The sequence below is a fragment of the Bombus flavifrons genome, chromosome 2 (genome assembly GCF_040668555.2).
Source record: "Bombus flavifrons isolate JBK064 chromosome 2, iyBomFlav1_principal, whole genome shotgun sequence".
Lineage (NCBI taxonomy): Eukaryota > Metazoa > Arthropoda > Insecta > Hymenoptera > Apidae > Bombus > Bombus flavifrons.
Window position 1 is genome coordinate 10,829,941 of NC_138443.1, and position 21,899 is coordinate 10,851,839.

The 21,899-nt window shown below is 37.7% G+C and overlaps 1 protein-coding gene across 4 annotated transcripts in view; it reads right to left on the bottom strand.

Annotated features, from left to right (window-relative positions):
- The window catches only part of kek5 (leucine-rich repeat, immunoglobulin-like domain-containing kekkon 5 protein), a 292,283-nt gene that overhangs the window by 188,316 nt on the left and 82,068 nt on the right, over nucleotides 1-21,899 (bottom strand). For all 4 annotated transcript variants that reach the window (XM_069132089.1, XM_069132086.1, XM_069132090.1 and 1 more), the window contains exon 3: nucleotides 12,534-12,601. The gene's annotated coding sequence lies outside the window, so the exon portion shown is untranslated. The remainder of the gene's footprint in view (nucleotides 1-12,533; nucleotides 12,602-21,899) is intronic.

Below are 21,899 nucleotides of genomic sequence, written 5' to 3' on the forward strand. Positions count from 1 at the left end.
TCATAAAGTTTTGTGTATTGCTAATACTGATTAATATTCATTACAAAACTTAAACAAGCACCATTCATTTACTAGAGCTATATCAGTTCATCGGTATACATAGAGCAACAAAATAGATGATCGAAGCTTGAAACAACATTCGCCATTCAGGTCAAGAGTACGTTAACTCATAAGCATAGGTAACACGGTCAAAGTGTAACAAGCGAGACATATCGGGCTGGTATAATTTCCAAAGTTGCTCATTGTCAATTTAATTGAGTACTATATGCCATCATCCACTGTCCCTTTAACATTTCATCCTGCGACCACCACAACAAGGACGCGATTCACGTTGTTGTGTCCCAGTTTTTTTCGAGCGAGCCGAGACGAATCGCGATTCGATTCAATTGCGCGTGCAGAGACATCGACGACGCGTCGAGACAACGAGAGTTACGCCACACGGCTATCGAGCCGTGTACTCGATAAAGCGAATGGAAGCACGATCGAGCGATTCGCGGTCGACAGGCGGAAACGATAAGGTCGAAACCAAAAAAAAAAAAAAAAAAAAAATTTTGTTCCAACGAGGTACTCCGTACCGAGAAGTAAATACGGATCAAATCTATGACGATTACGGGAATAAAATCGAAACTAAAATAATTCCTTTTTCCTACTAACGACATCCTCCGGCGTTGAGAAATATGGATCGAATTTACGATGAAGAATTCAACAAAATATTTTTTGCCGAAAAGCGAGATTCTCCGCGTTGAGAATCTACATTGAATAAAAGAAAAGTATATTTATTTTTCCAGCATCAACGTTTCCCACCCAGAAGTAAATAATGGTCGGATAACGTCGAATCTAAAAAAGAGAATTTGTTTCTAGCAACTCCCACTTATGTACAGAATGAGTTAAAGAACGTGAAAAGTACGGCAGAATCTGATTCAGTACACTAAAATAAGATGAAAAATTTATATTAACATATGCCCAATTATGACTTCGTTTTTGAATAACAAATTATTTTGTGTTGCAATAGTTGCTTATCTGCCTTTAGAGAAATTGTTCGTAGTGACCAGGTCCAGTTCCAGTAGACGCGTGAATGCATCATAGGTTGTCGAACTTGTTCGACCAGCTCATACGAATTTGTCGGCAACTTTGGTTGTCTCGTTGACGATGAGCTTCAATACTGTCAACTGACGTTTCATAGATAAGAGATTTTAAATGAAGCATAACTAATCGAATGGGATTAGAAAGTAAGATCAACATGATTTATCCATTTGCCAAGAAATCGTTGATCAATGTAATGTCTAGCATTACGAAATGATCTGTAACACAGAAACAAGGTCATATATCGAAGACATTTTTATACGAATGTTTCCTTTTATTTTATTGTACTGAATCTGCCGTATTTTCCATATCAAATCCATAACGATGTCCGGATAAAATCGAATTCAAAAAAAAGTTTCATCTATCACTAAGGTCTTACGTGTCGAGAAGTAATCGTGAATCAAATCCACGACGATGGCTGGAAGCACGTATTGCGATAATTTCGTTCGAGTATCGTCTTAAAAGCAGCTCGGTCGTATAATAAATATCGCTTTCCGATTCTGAATTCCGTGCTCGCGAATCCATTGCGTAATCGAGGGTGCGTCGCGTCGAGTCGTTTCCAACGTGGAGTCTCATTCGCCAGACGACAAGGAATCTCGTGTAAGTACACCTGGTTTGCTGGGTAATCCCCGTCGCGTAGAATCAAACCGTGGCGGTCATGTCGGAAATGTTCGACGTTCGAGACTCTCTTTACTTCTTCCGTGTATGTTGGAGAGTCGACAAACCGACTGAGGTAAAGAGAACTCGTAAAAATCCGCACCCGCTAGCTTCGTGAAGAATTTAACGCTTTGTGCGATAGGTATGCCACGGGAAAACTTCGGAGACGTATTTGAAGAACGTTTTATACGAGAAATATCGAGCTTATTGTACGGCGAACTGAGCTTGTTATTCAATTGCAAGGATATTAAAATATACTGATTTAATCTCTAATCTCTTGGTTCAATTTCTAACAAAATAATACTTTATACAACTAATGTCAATTATGTTTCTATATATATATATATATATATATATATATATATATATATATATATATATATATATATATATATTTCACACTGAATCCTTTTGCTCCTTTTTATGTATGTATACGATTTTCTTCAGAAAAGCAGGACCGTAATTGTCTTTTCTTAACCACAGTTAATACCTCTCTAAAGGGATTATATTCGAAGCTTATTTCACGGTGTTTTATAAATACGAAAAATTATGAGTGTGTATACTTTTCCTTAAAAATTGAATTTCAGCGCGTAAATCATATTGTAAAAAAATAAAGCAAACTATTTCAAATCTTCTTTAAGATAAAATTGTGTACCATAAAGTATCAGCCAATTTATAATCGAATCAAAAGCATTCGACCATCCTCCGTTATTCATTAGTAACATTACATACAACACGCCTCTCGAAATTCGAAAAATGTCGAAATGGACGCACGCAGCACCGGTGGGAAACGCATGCGAATTTAAAATTCTCGAAATAGTAGCAAATTTGCGATACGTTCAAAACGGAAGCTTTCTAAGCGGATGACCTACATACTGGTTGCCCTGAAGTATTTCAGCCGGATCGATGAGTTAAACGCAGCGAAAGGGATCGAGCGTGCGGTGTGCACGCGTGCAACACGCGTATCCACACGGGATATAAAAGGGAATCCCTCGGCCCGCGACACCGATACTGTTTGTCCGACCGTGATTGCCGAACTGTGGATCGTGGCAATAAAAGCGCCCCATTGTCGTGGTCGCCCGGCTAGGCCACCGGTTTTTATTCGTAATGGAGACGTTGTTGCCCCGGAGAAATAGCGGCGCGAGCCCGTGAAATTTTTACAATTCCGTGCTCGCATTTTCGCCACGTTGCGCTCTGGCAAAAATCCCCTCGCACCTCTATCTTTCTTTCTGCTGCATTCCCTCCGTAATTGTAAATTATACGCGACGTATTTTTCCGGGAGAAACCGGGTCGAACGCGACACGGCCACGTGAGGCGGAAGAACGTGGCTAGCCGCTTTAATGACGGGCATATTTTTAATTAATTCCTGTCGGTACGAAACGCTAGGGAACGCGACACTGCTACTACCACCACTTGTCTTTGAGGACATGCATTATGCTTTTTACGACAGACGATCTTGCATTAGGTGACACTGTATCAGCAAATTGAGTATGTATGACGATCGGATGGGTACCAACCTTTTAGCGTGATGACAATTGAGTTGTTTTAAAACGATGTTGTAGAAATGCTTTTCAGGTGTTTCGTGCTTGTTTGGAGTTATATGAAAGCTTTTTGATTGAGGACACGCATGGGATTGTTTGTGAGCGATGTAACAAAAATGTGTTAGGTGTTTGAAGCCTTTCGAACTGTCTGCTATAGACAGATTTCTAGGAATTTTGCAAGAATTTAAAGAATGAAATTTAATATTATGCTGATACTCTGTAAAACGTCGATGTTAATCGTTTTCGTCTGTAAGGAGACAAGATCAGTCAATCGACGAGTTGGCTGTTAGCAAACATACTAAACTGATAAATTCATGGTGCGACACACTGTACTGAATAGCTTAAAAATATGTTTAAAGAAAAAGTATATATTTACTATCACAAATTTCTAGCTACGTTTCATTGTTAAAAAGCTCGTTCTTAACACGTTTGTGTCATTTTTTATGCAGATACCTTCGAAATGTTATATTGTTTTCGTGGCATGAAATAATCTGTTCCAAAATCATATCCGAAGCTCGAGTAATATTTTATTAAGATAAATGATTGAAATAATTGAGAACACGGGATAAAGGAATATTATATATAGTTCACCTCTATTCTTAATTTTCCATATATACTATCACTTCATTATACCTACATATAGCACACATTATTTTATAGTACACAATAGAAGATATAAAAAATATAGTACAGAAAGGCAAACCGCAAAAGTTTAGAGAATGACTTAACGACAACAAGTACTTAAGTACTGAAATACTTAACGACACAGTTTCTTTTTCTCGAAAGAAAAGAATATCGCAAATTACTATGTAAATAGCACGACAATCACATGTAATTCGATTTGTCCAATAACACTGTTATACCTTTACCCTTTCTCTTTTCCACACCTAATCTTGTTTCACCATAAAAATCTAATAACCATTCGTCGAGATCGTTTGTGTGAGGTTGAAATCTAATGATGTGTCATTAACATATTATATAGGGTAGTACGGTATATGTCGGTTGACTACGCTCGTAGTTTACGAGCCACTCGTGTCGGCACAAATTCTAAAACAGTTACTGAAAATTTGCATGTCCGTGCAGGGATCTCTAGTGTGAAACGGATGTAAGAGAACTATTATTCAAATTCAACCTATTTTCCCCGGCACGAACGACCGCGGCGAATTAGACGCGAGACCGTCAATCGTTCGTGGAAAAGACGGTTGTTTTAAGGCCGATTATTCATGTCCCTTGTTTCGTCCACCGAAAACCATCGCGTTTAAGTGCATCGTTAAACGCGTGAATCACGTTCAGAAACACACGTCAAAATGTGAAACGGTAAACGTGATTCGTACGTCGATAGGTGGGCTGAAAATTCAAGGGGGAAAAAATCCAAATTTATTTTAAGCGAACGGAACGGAATAATTCGCATAAAAATTCATTGAATCTAAAGAATCACAGGTATTGCAGTTAAATAGTTATTTAAGACGATAATTGAAAACGTTTTTGTAATGTAGACATTTATTCGTATACATTATCCGTTATTCTATAGAGTAAATATTCTATATAGCGAACACACGTGCCTGTATTTTTGTGTGGAAAATCGACCGACCCTTTGCAAATTGGTCTTTTTTAGAAGTGTGTCAGTCCTCGCTTAACGAATACTGCGCATTTTAACGGCCTGTTATAGAGATGGTTCGTGTAATGCTGTTACATTTGCTTTAACTTATGATACGCGTGTTCTGACTATGCGGTTTATTGCCAAAAAAATGTGTTTGACTCCAGGGCAATCGAGAGCAGTTGGTTAGTCGGTATTAAAAGCGAACCTTCCTGGACGACAAAGTTCCTAATTCGCCCACTACTGTTCGCTCTGGGGGTACATGCGTGGTTTTCGTTTAATTATGTACAGGGTCGACGATATTCAAATTTTTCTACCGTACGGACTTTCACATCGTCGAGGTAAAAAATTCTTCTCTAACGATTTTTCACGTGTGGTTCACACGACTTTTATACCTTTGAATTTTGCTGTAAAAGGTAACAGCCTCCTCTCAGTAAACGAGATTGTTCTATATCTTCGTTTTTCGCATAATTGCTAACATTGTATGCGGCTATACAAAATATTTCGTGAATACGAGACATAATGAAATTGGTATCTTTGATCTGTTAAATCAATATATTTTTAGAAAATACCCCACTAACACCGTCCTTGATATCAAGTAGTAGTATTTTTCCTCGAATTAAGGGCTTCTTACAACACTCTTGCATACTAAATTTACATGTTATATGTAAACTACATTATGTATCGGTGTTTTCAAAATACATAAATATTCTTAGAAATCTCTATTGATAATCTCGCTTCCCAAAGTACATGCACAAGTTAATTTCCTTACCATGTCGGAGATCCGTACATGATCCCAATATTAAACTAATTTATATCCAACCATAAACTTTTATTTGTAGACTTCATTCACCAATTATTTTATCCACTCTAACACGATTAGAATAATTCGAATATTACACCACTAACCTAAAACACATTGACCCGCATACAACTCATTCAATCTCCCTTCTCGGTTTTCCCGTTATAATACCACAAACCGCAAATAAAATCACACAAGTAGTCGAAAAATCTGGTTTCCATCTGGTTTTCCGAAACTTTGCTGCACGTCCTGATATTCCCGACAAAATTCTAAATGGGTCGAAAAGTGGTACGCAGTCGACCGATTGCCCTTTCGGAAGCACGAAGTTCGCGACGGTGAGGGTTGGTCGTACGAAAGGACTAGGGGTGCAGGAAAAAGTAGGGTGGGATACGTATACGAGGGTAAGAATCAAAGCGAATTAACTGTAGCGCTGGTATCCACTTCACGATTGACACTTTACCCGTAAATCGTCGGTCCCCTTCCAATAACAAGGATCCCAGCAAGGGAGTGTCGTTTTATCCCGAAACTCCCTAGGCTTCAAAGGAAAATCCCTGCGACTAACTCGCACGTGTATCACCACGCTTGCGGTAGCCCACGAAAGTATTTGAAAATGTCAGTAACGCTATAGTGAAGCATGACTGTCACGATTAATTATATTGGTGAAATTTGAAATTAATCTGAAGATGTACACCTTTGTATAGAAGTTACAAGATATTTACTGTAAATACATATACTTAAAAAAAAAGGTATGCAGCATGACTAGCCATTTTAAATACGTAATATATATCAAATACGATAGGTTCCATTGAATATTGAGATTTATTAATGCTAATAGATAATCGAACATTTGAATATCTTGTAGCTTCTACGAGTATTTTTCGAGATTGTTTTTAAGTTTAACCAATATAATCGCGACAGTTGCGTCTCATTACGGTGCTATTGAAATTTCCAAATGTTGTATATAATATATTCGGACAAGATTTTTACAAGTATGTGATTACCTTTTTGAGCCATTGTACTTTCAACTAAATTGCACAATCGGCGGAACTCGTTTTCGCTCATTTCTAATTACGATCCGTTTCGCAGAGGAAGCAATTATCGTTAACAGGTTCGGACGTTGCGACGATGTCGATGTCGCTTTTTATCTCGTACCGGCTTGTTTTATTTTACAGAGAGTATCGGCCAATAAAAGGTCGTGACTGTCGTCGATATCGGTCGCCGGGAAGCGATAGCTGCGTTGCGAACATGTCCCCATGAACCGGAAGGAAGGGAATCCGCTGATACGTGAAAGCGCAGATGGATAAACCGCGGTGCACGGATCCATCGTGTAAATCACGATCCATTAGGGCGCCTATCGGGTTCCACGCACCATGCCACGCCACGCCGCGTCGCGTCGCCATGTTCTCGCGCTCTCGTTGCTTCCTAAATTAAAGATCTGCTCTATACCATGTGGTTCTGCCTCCGTATTCAGTGAATATGGAAATTTCGAGACACGAACTTTGATTTATTCCCAAATATTGTTTGGAGCGTTTCGAAAGTTTTCGCCGTGTTGAATGGGACACGCGTAAATTGATTTTCTAGCGATTCTATTATTTTCAGTGTTGAAGTATAGATGTAGCGTGCGTGAATGATTGGCTTATTTGATGGACAAATATTGGAGCGAAAATAGAAATACATAAAAGACAAAAAATAAAAACACGTTAAGAGCTATTGTGTAAATTGAATTTAGTATATACTCGTCTTTGTTGAGCTCCATCGCAAGTAGGTAGAAAGTAGACGTAGGATTTAGCTAAATGAACTAAGATGCAGATCTGGGATTGTATAAATGCATCTGTACTTACTGAATTTTCAATATCAAGTTTGTTCTATACTTTCGAATTATGTTTACATAAGCAATATCTTAAAAATCGCATAATCGCAATTACAACTCATTATGCAGTCCACAAGTCAGAAATCTCTGTTGGGAGGACCGAAACTGTCCATAAGAAATATCAGTTGTTCGGTTTAATTTGACTATTGGAATCGTAAGCGGCAAGATCGGCCGCATCTGTATCACAGAGCATGCATAGCTGCATGTACGTTATGAAACGATTTCCTTCCCGTGGAATTTTCCTTGAAGTATCTGTTGAACATACGTTTCCAACGAATTCTCTCGACTGTCGGGTGCTAGACGCGCCGTCTCGCAAATTTGAGGTGACACGCGCGGTACGTAACATAACTGAGCGAATATCCGTGCCACATGAAATGCCCGTGTCAGCGTACACGCGAAAATACCGAATATGTTTAATATATATACTATACGATATTATTACAGTGGTATTTTGGTAATCGGACGGACAGTGGTATGAACGCGTCGATACTCGTGATTCGAGCTATGAAATATTCTCATAGAATTGGGCCAGCGATGCACGATCCATGATAAAATAACATCTAATTGTAATCAACTGTGATCAGTCAGTATATCTGTTGAAAAATTATCTTCTGTATTATAATTCTTTTACATTTACCGTTAGAGTTAAAATTAGTAACAATTAGAATAATAGATTAGTAATTGTAAATTCCTGTTATAGGTTTTCATTGATTTTTATTCTTCATCGTGCACATTAATAACGGTGTAATAAGATCATCGTATATATAAGGTCTAAAAATCAGTCCTTACGATTTTTCAGGCACTTCCGATAATCGGTCAAAAAAATGTTTTGCAGTGGATTCGACTCTGGAACTACTACAAATTGCAACATCAAGGATTTAAAACGAATTTTGATTTCGTTAAAAAGTTTCAATGTCACTTCTACTTTTTTAAACTGAACAATACATTTTTTTATATGTCATTCGAAGCATTTTTTGTAATTATCTACAAAAAAAAAGTATGAAGGTACTTGGATCGAGAAATAGTTAGTTTAAACGACCCTTTAATATTGCAAAGCTTATCGTATGAAAGACAAGAAAGGACAGTGTAATACTTCTTTGTTTTTATATTTTACTTGTCTTTCGTATTTTTAGATCACCCTATATAGTGGAATATACTTACGACGTTGGGAAATGATTGGATAAAATTGAGAGTAGTGCTTGTATAATTCGTATTTGATCTAACATTTATATTCACAATTCATGCGATAACGTTGCGAGAATAGTATTAAAATATATAAATTAGTGATAAATTAATGATCGAAAGCAATACTTGTCATCTATTTATAAAATCAACTCGTATATTATGAATTTAAATTGTGTATTTAAAGAGTCACAACCTGAAAATTACTATGCTTATCACTGTGCCATTAAACTTTATCACGCTGCTACGTACTACTACAAAGCAATTTACTTATAATACTTATTAGCAGTCGTTCCTTTCATTTCGACAAAAAATTATAATCGATCTTAATTTCCATTTCATAAATAAAATAAATCTCAACTGCAGAGGTTAACGACTGGTCGAATGAAAGGAAATTATTTACTCGAGCGTTAAGCAATAGTTTTATACGTAATAGTGCTATACATAGTAAATATTTCATAATTCACGCCGAAAAATCTCAATAGACACTACAATAAGTTCAAATGGAAACCTGAAAATGTGCTAAATTGTAGATCTGTTCTACATTATGAATAAAGATAATTCACATCATTTCTAAAAACGACAGAAAACTTAATACACTGCTTAAATCATAAAATTTGTTTGCACTGTTAAATGCATAAATTGTACGAATTACTTCATTATCAACCTACAGGAAAACGTGCAAATTTCTATTATAGGAAATCTTTTCACGAAATTTCTTTCTCAATGAAATTATACGGGAAATTAGGCATTCATTGAAAACCTGGCTCTTTCCAGCTCGTTGATTCACCTCGTTAAATGATAAACGTTCGTTATTTTGGAGTTAGCAATTCAACAAACGAGCTTATCCGCGTTTCTCGCCAAAGCCGATTAAAAAGTAAACGAGAGCGTGAAGTAAATTAAAAAAAAGAAAAAAGAATTCAGTATCGATCGCAATGAACAAGCGACACAATGAACCGCGATGAAAATGTCACGGAACGGGCACCAAAAACGCGTATCGACTTTCTCGTTGAAACAGAACGACGAAGGACACCGAACGAGAAAGTATCGCAAATGTCCCGCGTCGTGAGAGATCGCGTAATGAAAACACGACGCGCGCCGTTTAGCCGGTGTAGCTTTATAAATCTCATTCATATTTATGCGGTTTTACTGTGATTATTTCGTAAACGCCTCGTGAAATTTCCATCGACGCCAGAAAAAAAACACGCCTCTATCTCTAGTCGTTCAATATTTCATCAACTCTTTAACCCGTTAAATGTTTCGTACATCTAATCACTTAAAACATAAAAAATATGTTTTAATAATATTAATAATATTATAGGTATCAAATAATGAAAATCCTTATTATTTTACGTGGCCTGAAAAAATTAATCTGGTAGGAGAAACTAAGCAATGTAGCTCTTATTAATTTAGTAAAAATAAAAATGAAAATTGTAAATCTTATATATTAGCAAATTAATCTTTTGAATTTATTTTATAAATTAGTTGATAAATGTTGCACTTTTTTCCTTTTGAAACGTTACTAAAAGGTAGTAAAAGTGCATTAGCCATTAAATAAAATGCTACTTACATTAATTATAAAAAATTATTATACTGAAGTTGTAATTTTCTCGAGTACTGTATATTCTTCTGACACAGTGCACGCTCTCTGTGTATTCTATGCGAGAAATACACGCCAGTGTTGCATGTTTAAGGTTCGATAAAGTGGGAGTGAAAAATGAAAATGTGATAAAATTGAAATAAAAATTTTATATTATCATCTTGCGATATTGGAATACATAGTCGACTATAAGAAACACGTGTCACGTTTTGGACACATATTATACGTTGAAATATGACTTTTTTAACGTTTTAGGATATTTTTCATCTGTCACGGTTTTCAGGCAGTTTAATAATTCACTTTGATGCACAAGAATTTAAAAACTGAAGCGATAAAATGTGAAATAGTTCCAACGTAAGATATAATTGTTGAGATAATTTGATGAGAAAAAGCCTATTGGGAACTGTTGAATTACATTAGCTGATAGGAACTACTATTGAACTTCATGTAGTGGATAGAATAATCGTTTCGATGATCGCAACAACTATCAATTTGTTAATAGGAAAACTGACGAGTAGCTCTTATTTTGAAAATTTTAAACACTTATCTGATTCGAGGAAATGATGACCGAGGAACTATCGTGCCATGTTCTCTGTATTTATCTGCCGATATTCTTTGTAGAAAAGATACTCAATGAAAGAGGAAATGTATTGAAATAAATTTGTAAAATAAAATTGTATAAATAAATTATCTATAAATTTATAATAGAGCCCCATTCTTCGTTATTTCCGATATTATCTTACCTACCTAACCCAAACGCATGCATATAAATCTTTTTTCTGTTTTAAAAATCTTCAAAACTTAATGTAAGTCTACTTGAACAATACTACTACTTCACATCCTAAACCTTTTTTAATTGCATTCTCTATCCCCTGTTAATAAGCCTCACTACTTTGTAAGGTTACAATTTTTCTAAAGGGCCATGAATTTTAATTTCCAACGCGTAAAAATTTCAGTTGAATTCTCTAACTTGAATTAAAAAGCTTCGTTGTACATAAAAAAAAAGTATAACTTTCCTAAAGGGTTACAAAGTTTTAATTTTCAACGTTTGAAAACGAGTCTGTTAACTATATGAACACGGTTGAGTTCAACGACGCGAAAGAGAAATTTATGCATAAAAGTGGATATAAACGCGACCGCGAATGATGCGTTTCTAACAGCGTGATGGTTGCTGCGAAATGAAACGGCGACCCGGAGACGAATTTGTTACGGTGGGACGGATTAATGAGGCGATTATTGGAAGCGACGAATTTCGGTCCCAGTGTAGACCGGTGATCACACGTCACGGCCAACTATTTTATCGCCGGTGAACCGACGATCGGTGACCGGTGAAACGCCATAATAGTTTCATTAAAACGTTCCACGTCGATGAGTGTGTGGCTTATTATCGGTCTTTACGAGCGGAGAAAAATAGCTTCGAACACGTAGATGATCACTCAACGCACTAAGTATTATGCTCAAGCGTGATGAAGTTCGTTACTTCAAGGTTAGAAGTCAATGACGGATATAAAATTGGATTCTTTGAGTTAGTTATTAGCAAGTAGAATGATTTGTTATTAACAGAGAGGAATATTTTTAAACACAAGTGATACAAATACAGATTAGAAATACAATTGATCGAAATGGTATCCTTTTAGTTAGCTTCTGAGACACAGGTGAAATCAATACCAGTGAATCAGATTTTGAAAATACGAATTTGAAAGTTTGAATATTTGAGTATTTAAATGTTTGGCAAAAGTTTAAAAAGTCGAAGGTATGAATATTTAAAAATTTGGATATTTGAATATTTGAAAATTTTTTAATTTTAGTGCGCGAAGAATATTACAATTTTCCGCCGTGCGTAAGATGTCGCTTTCAATAGAAGAATGAATGTCTTGAAAATGTTAATTTGCTATAATGCATTATGGCAAAGACGAATCATGAATACGGAAAAATCGATGACGTTGCTGATCGAGAAAAAAATTAGTCGGATAATACTATTCCCAGGAATATTTTAATTATCTCGAAGTGAACCTTAACTGTGCCTTACAATAGATGTGTAGAAAAATTAAGATTATTGTATGTCAAAGTATAATTATATTTCAATTCTCAACATAATTATCTTTAAATCTCACATAATTATATTTAAACAAGAAAAACTGTGATTTATCCTAAAGTTCTACTAAAATACCTTGCAAGCACTTTTAAAATACAGTACTTACCATTTTCTTTGAGCAGACGCGCAAAATTGCCCTCCACTTTCTCCACCTTTCTTATTTCTCACCTATACCTGAAAAAACACATTACGATTTAATAAAATCCCAACAGAAGGAAACAGACATCAACAAATGGAACATTCATAATCCCTTTTATAGCTTTCTAACTAAAGAATTAACTGGTACCGTGGCAGATCTCTCAGACGACAAGCTCTATCTCATTTTCCACCGTTGATCTAAATTTTTACGCTTTTGAAGGGGTTTCTCGATTACCACTTCACCGAAACCGAGAAGCTACTGCGAAGATGATGCGTCGCAGGGATGTCGATTCGATCGCGGTAAGAAAGGGTTACGAAAATAGGTAGGCCTCTGGCGAAAGAGGTGGAAAGTATCTGCCTCGTCCCCGGAGCTGTGATAAGATGCGAAATGGACGCCTGTCTTTCTTCAGAGACTACGAGAACCACGCGAGCGATGCTACGATAAGCCGATCAAAGAACTCAGCCAGCGAGTTGTGGGAAGGTTGATAGTGTATAGTTCCGCGTACGTGAAGGCCGCGATATGGATTTTCACTCGAGACGGAAGAAAAGCATTCTAGTGGCCATAACAATACCGTCGTTCAATTGCTCTCGTTTTTCGACGAACCACTTTCGATGTCACGAGGAAGACGAAAGAATGCTAGCGTTGAAGAGACGAGGCTACGTGGCGCATAGATCGGACAGAAAGAAAGAGACGTGGGTGGTTGGTGGATGGCACGAGCCAAAGGAAGAGGAATATAAGGTGAGCATGCTTTATCTTGGCTGACGTAGGCCAAGAAACGTCGAGTTCAAGCTGTATCGTTATCTTAGCAGCGATAACGATAGAATGGCCATTGCGAGGGTAGCAGCGTTGGGTGCTGCAGCAGCGCGCAAGCTTGGTTCCATGTACAGTGGCCCGGTTCGATCCATCATTCACTCGTTCGAGTGCGCATCCCAACGTACAACCTCATGCAACCGCATATGCACACGCTTCAATGAAAAGAAGCTGAATCAAGTATAACGTTCAGAACCGAATGAACGAAGGAAACTATATCTGCTGGCAAGGACTCTACTACGTAGACAACTACGTTGACGCTAACGTTAGGTGAAGCATCGCGTTGGTGTGCATCGTTGTTGCCGGGGTTTTAGACGCGTACAGCCGGGTTACTTTACTGGCCACCGGCCGTGAGCGCGATGTTTCTCTAGATGAGTCGGATATAGTGGAAGAGCGGCTAGATTTCCCTCAAGCCACTGGCAGGCCGCCTCGTTTATCAAGCACGTGATGAAGCTGTTGGGTTAGGCGAGGGCCTCGACGAGAGAGAGAGCCACGGCATAAGCAAACCGCCCGGCTTATCTCAAATCGCAACGTCTTGTTAGACTTCCCTCTCTGTTCCCCCGTTTCCGCTGCTTTACAACCCCCGTTCACCGAGAGAATCCCGGACTTGCGTCACCAACCCTCTCGCCACCTTCGCCTTCCGTCTTCGCCCTCTTTTGCCTTCACCGCGCTCGTCCTTTCGTTCCTTGAATTTCTCGCGGCGTGTTCAAAGGAGAACCCAAGAATATTTTTCGAGTCGAAGGTCTCTCCTGTCGTGGCATCCACCATCGTACTCTATTTCTTCTTTTTCTCTTCCGTCATGCCAGCTCGCTCGCCGAGACCGTGTCCCGTGCCACCGACAGCGGAAAGAGAAAATAGAACGTGAGTATTCGATAACGAGGCGGCCGGCCCAGTTTCCACTCCTTCCACGGAGGAAAAGCTGTCCGTGTCTACGTAGGCAGAGACGAATTTTTCCGCCGCATTTTCTTGACCTGGTTTCACCGTATAAAGCGGAAGGGATCAGACACGACAAGTTTTCACCGGTTCTGTCGGTATGCTCTGCGCAAAGTCCGGCTATTTCGTTTCCTCTTTCCTTTTCTTATTCCTTTTGCTAACTTTTTCCCCTTTTTCTTTCTTTCTTCTTTTTATTCGCCGACTTCGTTCTATTCGTACTTTCCTTCCTCTTCCTTCGTTAGGTATTTCGCGCGCGTTCGTCGCTGCACATTTGCAACCTTGTTACAGTGGAAAGTCCTGGATCTCTGTATTTGTACCTGTGTGAAGTATTCTTGGAATACAATTATGGTAGCTAATTGTGAGATATTCTAACTCGTGTATGAAACTTTTATGAGCTTCGTGTACGTTACGAAATGTAATCAACTGTGACAAGGATGTAATAAAGAACCATGTGACTTGTTGACGTTGCTAAGGGTTAATCCAATGAGGCGTTATACCAGACTTCAGACGACGTTATGAAGAGGGTCAGATAACAGTCGTAATTAGAAAAAGTCAACAATAATATCGTTGATAAATGACCAAGAAGATTATTCATAAAGTCTGACAGGAAAGAAAGATCAGTTCTCAAACATTCATCCGTATTCGAAGGTATAAATAGAGATATCTCATTGAAATAATGAATGGAAATATTTTAAACTCGTGACATTTATATTCTTACCTTTTATAACAAACGTCGTATGTTAAATGTTAGTTTTGCTATCTCGACTACCCGGTTAAACCAAAAAGAAAGAAAATATTTTCGCAAGTGATCAACAATTTACCAAAGCCGAGGAACTGGTCGTAGAACGACCTAGTTTGCACGATTTAATATGCGAAACATAAGTTACGAACTCGCGAGGATAATACTAAATTTCCCCTAAAATGTTTGCACATCATCTCTTTGACATGCAACGTATATAGGCTCACGCGATATCATTTCGTTCCTCCAGGTTCAAACGCAGCCAGCTCACGCTGAGAATTATTAAAAACTAGCCACTTTAACATTCATCCCGATAACTGCGTGTATGCGTCAGCTTTCGCGCATCGTCCCGAGCCGCTTATCGATTTCACTGGATTTTCCTATGCGAACAGTCACACACAAGAAAATGCTACAACGATCGAACACACTCTGTTGTGTAATTGGCTTTACTGAATATTAGAGATTTATATTCCGAATTGCATGCGCTCGATAAAGCTTGTTGACGCATCAAAACGTATGGTGTAAGTACGATTCTACTGTTGTTTTTGACATTTGATCGCGAAAGTTCGAGTTTTAAAACACTAACACAAAAATGATATTACTATTTTTACGCGACTGTTCTTTTAATCGAAAGGAAAAATAAAAAACGCTTGGATTCATTTATGAATCGGAATTCATTCTGATTAACATAGTTTCGACTATGCTTTCGTTCGGTAAATAGGGGTTGCTTTTATCTGTTCTTACAATACCAGTGTTTCGTTTCTGCTCTTTCCGTTTTTTCTGACGAGATGGAAAATTTACAAAAATGATATATAATGGTAAAAGTTTGGAGCTAAATTTTCGATAATTTATAGCGATACGAACTTCTCAAAATTAAACATAATACCAAATATTATGGACGATAATGTGTTATATATTTTCTAAATAGGAATCTAGTAACTTCTGTCTGCAACAAAAGTGATAATAAAGTGAGTTCTGAACTTTTCAAAAAGATATATTTATCACTTTATTTCAACAGATTTAGGAAGTGATCTATATAAAGGATAAGTGATTCTTGAAATTATGAACAGAATAGATATAAAAGTTTCCAAACAATTGATATATCGCAAAGGGACGACAATGGCAGACGCTATTTGAGACGACTTGAAGTCGTGAACCAGGATTTCTAGCATTGTGTGTATCTAAGATTTATACAGGGAGACATCAAAAATTGAGAAAATTCAATTTTGACAATTTTCATTGAAATTTTCAGTACTTTACCAACGTTTGGCACCCGAGATATTTCCAGAGGGAGGAACAGAGGTTACAATCCTGTATTAATTTTTAAGGGAAGAACATTTTGAGTTCAGCGGATTCTATTCTCAGAAAAATGCTGGCCCTGAATTTAGAAACTGCACGAAGTTTGTCGCTTGAAATCACTTCACTTGCGAACTTGACGGTTTGTACGCTATAACATTCGAAATATTTGCTTTTCATCAATTTTATGGAAGTTTTGTGTTTGTCAATTTACGGGAAAGTTTGTACTGCATACAAGGATTTGCTTGTAGTTACATATGTAGAAGCCATTCATTTTAATTCTACCGTAGCTTTCCAAACTCTATCGACGTATTTATGATCCTTTATCTCAGTGAGAAGCATGTGAAGTAATATTAATAAATCATCACACCTTCCCAAAATAAAAAAATTCTTAGTTATATTCAACATAGTGTAAAACTATGTTGTGTATGATTACTTGATACGAGTTGTTGGCACGAATAGACTGTACTACTATAATTACTACTATAATAATAGATTGTATTACTATTTCACCTTTAAAGTATAATAATTCGCATAGTAAACGAAATACAACAAATCTTGATCTCAAATCAATTACGTTCAGAAATTTAAAACACAAGAACCTCTACCTTAATAGTTAAAAAAATAAAAACAAAGAAATATTCTTTAGATTTATGTTTTAACCACTTTACAGAAATTCGAAGAAATAACACTTGCCCAATTCCACACTGCAAAACCGAAAAACCCAAGGAACATTAAAACTCACTCGTTAACGAGATATACCATTCCATTCTACAAGTAAAACGCACTATCCTAAACCGCGACTTTATGTAGTTACCCTTGTCGCGGAATTCCTTAATCGGGAATTCCATTGATTCGACAACGGAATTGGACAATTAAATGTCGCGAGGGCGTTTCGGTTTTCTGGACGGTCGAGTGTACGATAATAACCATTTGCGACTCGATGATCTAGCCGATTTAATTTCACGAAGAACCTCCTGCTGGAACGCTGGTTACTACCAGAACACGTTAGAGTTTTTAAAAGAAGAAAGAAAAAAGGAAAGAAAAAGTTAAAAAGAGGAAGAAAAAAGAATGCAGTAGAAGGCTCCTCTTCGAGAACACCTCGTGCCGGTTTCTCTGTTATGCTAGTACGACCGAGTTTTATTCGCTCCTTTTTTTACTACGGCGCGCTTTCATATTCGCACGTGCTCCTTATTTTCCACGCGTTATACGACCGTGTTCACGACTTTCTTCGCCCTTTTCTTGTCCGCGCGCACGCTTTAACGGAATGAATTAGGCGGAAGGAACAACGTAACGGCTTGGCCTCTCTTTTCTCGCGAGCACAAAGGAACACTGCCATTTCGCGGTGTACCGATCCCCGGTTTTCGAAGGATCGAGAGAAAAGGGGGAAGCATTTCGAATTCCCCGAAGGATAACGCCGGGCATACCGTTGCCAGAACCCCTTTTCGAGATGCGAACGAGAAAATTCTTGCCGGTCCTTTTAGAACTTCCAAAATTGCTTCCAGCTCGACGCTCCGGGAACGAGAATACGCCTCGGGATACCTTTCGCGTGCGGTAATTTAAACGGGGATAAATGAAATGTAATGCACTCTTTCCACGACGTTTCTGCGGGAACAAATAGAATTTACATAACCCTCCTGCGGATGCTTGTGTACCAGAAGTAACAAATTGAATTATACCTTTTTGGATCTCTTCTTTTTGCCTCTTTTCAGTATTTTAAGAAAATGTACATTTCTTGCTTTGTACGGTTCCACGATTGCTGAGTACGTTTTGAATCCCACGTAATATTCTGTTGTAATCAAGATTGTTATTCTTATTACGGAACATATCTTCATGTAGCTTTCTGTGATTTAAGCTTCGAAGAGTTTAATATAATTAAAAACTTCAGAGGAAAGAAGTCTGTTTCTTGTGCTATTACTAAATTATATAACGTAGAATTAATTCGTCTCGTTACTGTCGTCCTTACTTGATACAAGTTCTACGATAAAATATGACATTAAAGATCTCTGTCAATAATTTTCACCACAAATTTTATTTCGCCGTTCTGTATTGAATTTACTTGTTTATCTATCGGATCATCTCGAGAAAAATGTAGTGTTTGAAGTATTACAATTTCCATGAAACTAAAAACAATTTTTAGACCTTATATTCATGAAGTATCGAATATTTAACGACTTCAAACATTTTAATAGCAAAAGTAATTTCTGTTACTCGATCAACTTCGCAAACCCTACGAATTATTTATTCAATTCCTTTTCACTCGATTCAAGCCGGTATTCCGTCCAGCACGATAATAATCCTTTCCATAGCGCGTTAACGTGTAAACACCGACTTGTAAGTTCGTTAAGGCGAGTTAATTAAGCCGGTTAACGGCAATCTTTGGTGAAAACGGGCGTGATTTTAAACTACCCGCGGTCGATCGATGGAAACGCGACACAGACTCGTGCTTTCGTCGCGAAATTTTCATTCATTGCAATCGAATCGTGGCCATCGCGAACACGAATCTGAAAAAAAACTAGGCGAAATATGTTTACGGTAACATGGCCCTTCTACTATCATTGATCTGTAAAAATGAGGTAAGACAGGATTATTCGAGTCAGAAGGATATTTGAGACAAGCAAGGTAATTTGCCTTGTAATTTAATTTTGCATCCTAATTTGATACGAAAGAAAATATATATTAATATAAGATCATGATATCGTTATCACTACCGATAAGAGAGATACCTACATCATATTATGAATTACGAAACATAATCGCTGGATTTTTCACTGAAGGTGTCGTTTTGTTTTCTTTTTCTTTTCTGACGCAAGCGAGAATTCTTCTCGAACGTTATGAAGGTATCACGGAAAAAAAGAGTGAAAGAGAGTGAGAAGCTTCCTAATCTCGAACACCTGCGCCCTTCATAACTTCCTTATCCGATCAGTTCTCGATAATCCAGGAAAATGAAAACACGAACGTCCGACGTCGAGGAAGAGAAGCGGAAGAGAAAAATGAGAAACACTCTTTTCGAGGCGGCGAGCACGGAATTTATGAACTGAAGCTGGCATTGTAAATCTTAAAAGCATTGAACGTTCGTAACATGTTGCATGAAAATTAATCTTACGTCGAGAGCGATCGGCGAAGGAAGAATCGATATATCGTTTCGGTTCTGAATAAGACTGTTTCGTTTCCCCCGGACTACCTATCGTTTAACGTATTGCTTCGAAGATACTTGCCATAAATATTACACTCAAATAGAGAATAATATTACTACTTGAAGATCAACTAATTATTTCTAAACAATATCAATGACAATCAATCTTTATACCTGTAGGAAAAAATGTAAAAGCCGATATATACATACATTGGAGCTCACTGATGGAAAGTCAAAGATTGTTTTGTACATACCTATAAGAAATTCTAGTCAGATCATTCAACAATACCTCTTTCCAAGTTCTGAAAACTCTTCGACAAAAAATTTCGAATAATTTTCCCAAACAATCAAATTCACATCCTCGGAACAAATAACAAGACCGCCAGAAGGAATCTTCTAACACTCACACACCGCAAACATGAAACGACTTATTATTAATAAACACGTCCCGCCCATGTCACTTCAACTTATCTTCGGCTGCACTAAGAATTCTTCCACTAGTGCAAAAAAAGTGAATGGCCATCGGTGAACTCGCAGGTACCACATATAGCGCTTCGTGATTTCTCCAAGATGGCGCATTGCGTTTCAAGTAGCCAGCTCTTTTTGCTTGGTTGAAAGAAAACGGCAAATCAGCGTTCCATGGCAGAAATTTAATTAGCACCAATCCCAGTATCCCGCGGTTCGTTTCGTCTTGCCGGTCCACGGAATATGAAAGAACCGGAGACTATTGTCATTTCGAAGCTGCGTCGCCATCAGGCGAGCTAGAACGAAGAACAAGATAGGAAGGAAAGAAAAGGAGGAAGAGCAACGGCACGAAACCAAGAGGAACTCCGTGCGCCGTTAAAGTAATATAAACGAGAGGATTATCGGCCAAGCTCCCTCCGTTTCTTCTTTCGCGAGCGTTAAATGCACACTTTTTCTATCCTACTCCAGCCACTCATCCCTCTTCCATTCCCTAGCTTATCTGGTCGAGCTTCTCCCTTCCAACTTTTCTAACGTTACTTTCTTCTCCTAACCCCGGCGATCCTCGTTCCTTTGCGTTTCGTCCTGCTCGAGTCCGAGTGCGGTTCGCGAGGTCTCTCTTTTCCTTTCGCGTACTTGGAGATGTGAAATAGCAAAAATTCCGAGTGAACAAGGATTACTCGACATGCGGCGCGATAACAGATACGCGTACTCTCGGTTAGCTACCAAAAAGTTGCAGTGCAACGGTTTCTTGCGCGGTTTATTGTCGACGTTGCGCGACATTTGCACAATGTACTCGCAACGCTTGTGAAAAGATCGCTTTAAATAGATGTTATAAGTACATAGAATAATTGTAATATTTAACTAGTCCTTTAGGGATATCAAACGTTTCGTTCCTATGTAACACGCAACGTAAGATAATGACGTTTCATTAACTTTAAATTAGGGTGATCTTCATAATTTTTTGTAATTTTTTACTTAAATATCCCAGAACTTTGCAAGAAAGTTAACATACTTCAACCTCAGAATAACAGGTAATTAATAATAATCAAGTTGATTATAGTTTAAAATGTTTCTAAATTCATTCATTTCAAATATTATTTCTACATAAATTACACACTCAAGTACGTCGAGTTAGACTCATTATAAACTTGATCAACTTTTCCTAACAAGTCTTCTTGGAAAGCTTTTTGGTCTCTTTTTGCGACGTGGAGCTTTCTTCCTGGCTCTCCCGATTTCCTTATAAATTATCTCGTTAAAGACTTCCGGTTTGTTATGCGTCGTACATCTTGTAAAAAATTTATCTCTACAGATGCGTCGTTGCTGATAAAGATGTAGAACGAATCGCAAATAACATTAAATATGAAATATATGCATGTCCCTAGCCTCATTTATTATATACATGTGCAGTCAAAAAGAGGATTTTCAACATTCAAATTTTAGTTCAATTTTAAACCGAATTCTTTTTTCATTGTTCTCGTTTTGGAACATAAATATCCTAATGTCAAGACTCTATATATATACGTCCCTGTTTGACGAAACGTCGATATGTCTGACATTTGACGTCTGACTGGATTTACGATTCGCCTTAAATTTCTTTCAGCCACGTCACGTATAAGCAACCTGCGAGACAATCGTCTGACGACTAAAAAATCCCTATACAAACTTAGAACCCATCCGCTTTCCGTGTATCTCAAACATAACATGCATCGAGGACATTCATATTTTTCCGGGAACGTGATAACTTACTTTGGGATCGTGTCGTTTTTAAATTCATTTGGTTCCCCGTGGACAGCCACGATCGACATCTCTACGTGAAACATCGTTCCAATATCTTTAAAAGCGTCCAGGATCCAGGGACGCCCTAAATTTCCATTTGTTTTTCATTATCACGCTCATTCTACGTTGAAAATTCCGGTTCCCGGCAATAATCGAATTATCGCTTTTTCGCCAGCCA